This window comes from Silene latifolia, chromosome 10, assembly GCF_048544455.1.
Source record: "Silene latifolia isolate original U9 population chromosome 10, ASM4854445v1, whole genome shotgun sequence".
NCBI lineage: Eukaryota > Viridiplantae > Streptophyta > Magnoliopsida > Caryophyllales > Caryophyllaceae > Silene > Silene latifolia.
In genome coordinates, this window is record NC_133535.1 from 47,160,817 (window position 1) to 47,164,830 (window position 4,014).

General features: G+C 40.8%; 1 non-coding gene across 1 annotated transcript; it reads right to left on the reverse strand.

Annotated features, from left to right (window-relative positions):
- Positions 1-380: 380 nt before the first annotated feature.
- LOC141610414 (small nucleolar RNA R71) lies at positions 381-486 on the reverse strand. The gene has a single exon (XR_012528324.1). It is a non-coding gene; the product is annotated as a small nucleolar RNA R71 (small nucleolar RNA).
- Between the last annotated feature and the right edge of the window lie 3,528 nt (positions 487-4,014).

A 4,014-nucleotide genomic window follows, 5' to 3' on the forward strand; every position in this document is an offset into this window, starting at 1 on the left:
AACCCACAATGCCTAAATTTTCATCACATTCCGTACCAACCGAGGAGAACCTACCAAATGGTACTCCCACACCACAACACTTGACCGGTAATTTCATTGCAAAATCTGCATTTATCCAATTAGTCGAAAGAAGCCAATTTGGGGGGATGCCTAGTGAAGACCCTCATTCTCACATGGAAACTTTTTGTGACTATTGTGATGCGATTTCACAAACCGGAGTGACTCAAGATCAAATTCGATGGGTCTTATTTCCTTTTTCTTTTATTGGTACCGCGAAACAATGGTTAAAGAGCCTTGATAAGGCTACTCTTGGTATTGAATCTTGGAAGAAATTGGCTTTTGCTTTCTACAAAAAGTTCTACCCTCTGGAAAAGACTAACATGCTAAGAGCCAAATCACGGGGTTCAAACAAAGGGACGAAGAATCTTTGTATGAAGCTTAGGAGAGATTCAAAGGAACTTATCGCTCATGTCCTCATCATGGACTTAGCGAGTGGTTCTTGGTACAACAATTTTGGAATGGTCTTTATGAAGACTCCCGAAACATTCTCAACATGGGATCAAATGGTATGTTCACCGAAGTTGACGATAATCAAACATGGAACAAGATTGAGGAAATGGCGGTCCATAACTCACAATATAGTAGATCTCGAAAGGTTACTAGAGGAGGAAAGCATGAAGTGGACTCTATTACTCAATTGGGTGCTCAACTTAATGCTCATATTGATACCATCAACTTGAAGTTTGAGAAGGCTATGGCTAAACTTGAAGAAGCCTCCAAATCACCTAAGCAACATGTTAATGCCATGGTGGCATCTTCATCAATTCCAAGTGGAATATATGAGAATTGTGGAACTTTGGGACATGACCAAAGTGAATGTAGGGGAACAATTGAGCAAGTGAATGCTTTTCAAGCATACAAGAGTGGTACCCCTTATTCCAACTATCACAATGAAAACACCAAATTCCATCCAAATCTCTCATACAAAAGCCAAAATGTTCAAAACCCTCAAACAACATACACCCCACCTCCAATGAGAAACCAAAATCAAAGACCCTTTTACAACCAAAACCAAGGTTACCAAAATTAAACTCCATACACTCAATCAAATGACCAAGGTTTTGATGTTCAAAAAGCGGTCCTCCAAATGCAAAAGAACCAACAAGAGTTTTTCACTCAAATGCAAAAGGATAGCCAAGCAAAAGACATCACCATTAACAACATACTAGCTCACACAAAGATGTTGGAGACCCAAATGTCTCAATTAGCATCGTCAAGTTCACAAAGACAAAAGGGGCAATTACCACCTCAAGGTAATACCCCAAGACAAGAATCGGTGAGTGTTATCCATTTGAGGAGTGGTACAAGGTATGAAGGGCCGAAGAAGCCCGTTGACGAAGATGTTGTGAATGCTAGTGACAAGGAAAGAGTTGTTGAAAACTCTAAAGAAGAAGAACCCACCATTCAAGAAGTTTCAAAGAAGGATGAAGAGAAGGCCAAAGAAAAGGAGCCTATTGTGATTAGACTTCCATTCCCGAGTCGTCAAGCTAAGCCTAAGTTTGATGACCAACTTGGAAAATTCATGGAGATTGTGAAGAATTTAGAAGTCTCGATTCCATTCACGGAATTGATCAATCATGTTCCGGCCTATGCAAAGTATATGAAAGATATCCTTACAAAGAAGAAATCAATCCGGAAGTTTGAGACTATTGCTTTCACTAAAGTGAGTAGTGCTATTCTTCAAGGAAGTTCACCTCCAAAGCTCAAGGATTCGGGAAGTTTCTCCATTCCATGCAGTATTGGTGACACTACAATCAACAAAGCTTTATGTGACCCTGGGGCAAGTGTTAGTGTCATGCCATATTCGGTAAGCAAGAGGCTAGGAATGGGAGAACTTAAATGCACCAACATCATGCTTCAAATGGCGGATAGATCAACAAATACTCCTTTAGGGGTATGGGAAGATGTTCCCGTAAGAATTGGCAAATTCTTCATTCCGGTGGATTTTGTTATTGTTGACATGGAAGAAGACTCCAACATTCCTATTATCTTATGAAGACCTTTCTTGCACACCGCGGGAGCGGTGATCGATGTAAAACATGGAGAGCTCACCCTTGAAGTGGGAGATGAAACCATCACTTTCAATCTTGACAAGACTATGAGAGCTCCACGATTGCATGAGCCATGTTTTATGGTTGATCACTATAGCCAGAAAGATGATAGGAAGAAGTTGGCATTTCAATGGAAGAAGAAAGTGGATGATGCTCCATCAAAAGAGCAAGGAAATTTCAACAATGAGAGCTTGAAAAGCTCACCCATGACAAGTGAAGAAAAAGGCCTCATTGGCCAAGAAAAGAAAGAAGGAGAGTTGTCTTCATCAACTCAAGACATTTTTAGTGATCAAGTGGACGAAGTATGCGGTCTTTGGGATGATGAGTTTGAAGGGATATTCAATCCCTATATCGGTAATGCTATGGCCCAAGACCATAATGGAGAACAACAAGTGCAAAGGTCTATTAAAGATCTTTATCATGACAATGAACAAGCTTTCGACTACTTCTTCAAGGTGTTGAGTAACATCAACAACACCTTGAACATGCCCCCTTGACATCTCATTATTGGATGAGAGTTTGGTGGAGTCCTCCATAAACCACCACTTGTAAATATTCTAACTCCCTAACTAGCATTTTAATTATCGTATTGCATTTTTGTCATTTTTAGATTTATATTTCTATGCCTTGATCAAGATTTTCATCATTTTGAGAGAAGTGAGGGAGGGATATGAGTTTATTGATGTGTAGTGTTTTGCCTTAGTGTGGGGATAGCAATTGCCTAGGCTATCCATGCCTTTGTAGTGTCCTCAGAATGAAGAACACAAGAATTGGAGAATGAAATGACACGGGTTACGAAGCACCCACGGATGGACCTGAATCCGTGTAGAAACGGTAGAATCCGAGCGGCCCGAGGTAAATCCGCTCGTCTTGAAATGAACCCGGGCGTCCAGTGCATAAGACGCTCGTCTTGTGAAGCTGCAGAATTATTTTTTGGGTCTGACTGAGAATCCGAGCGTCCCAGTAAGGAATCCGCTTGTCTCAGCCAGGACGGTCGTCCCAGAGGAAAAGACGCTCGTCTTTACACTGCCAATGTTTGGATTTCTCCCTGGAAAGGAATCCGAGCGTCTCAAGCAGAAGACCCTTGTCCCAGCTCCAGAATCCGCTCGTCTTACCTTCGAGATGCTCGTCCCCAGGCGTTTTTCCTGAACCCAAAAACTGAAGAATCCGAGCGTCCCGAGGGCAGGCCGCTCGTCTCCCTATGCTTTTCAAAATTCAACGGGTCTTTAAACCCCTCCTTCACAATTCATTTTCATTATTTCAAACACAAACACTACCCAAAACCCCAAAACCCTCATCCTCTCCATCAACAAAAATCAAATTTTTCAACCAAAATCAACCAAATCAAATCCAAACTTCCTCAAAATCAAAATTAAATCACTCCTTTAGCAACAACAAGTGATTAAAACACCAAAATCTTCAAGTTTTGAGTCGATTTTTGGGATACAAGACAACATTCATCTATCCTAAATCGATTTGGGCATTACTAGAAATTGAAGATTTCAAGCTTTCATTGGTGTTACTAAGCAAAGGAGTATGGCAAGAACAAAAGGTGGAAGCAAGGCGCCCCAAAAGAAGAACCTTTCTAAGAGACAACAAGCTCTTCAAGACAAGCAAGCATCAAAGGCATTGGTAGTTCATAATGCAAGGTTGGAGATTCAAGAACAAAATCCTCCTATGGAAGCTACTACTTCTACTACTCTGGTCATTGAACAATTAGCCGATTAGCCGGAGGTAATTTTCACTTCCGACTCCCATAGGAAGAAATTTATTCTCTTTGCTAAGAAAACCATCATGCCTACCAAGTTCAATTGTCAAGATACATTGTCAAAATTGTGTGTTCTTGAACAAACAAAGACCTTTTTCGAGTCTATGGGATTAAGTAAATTGTTTGAAATGCAAG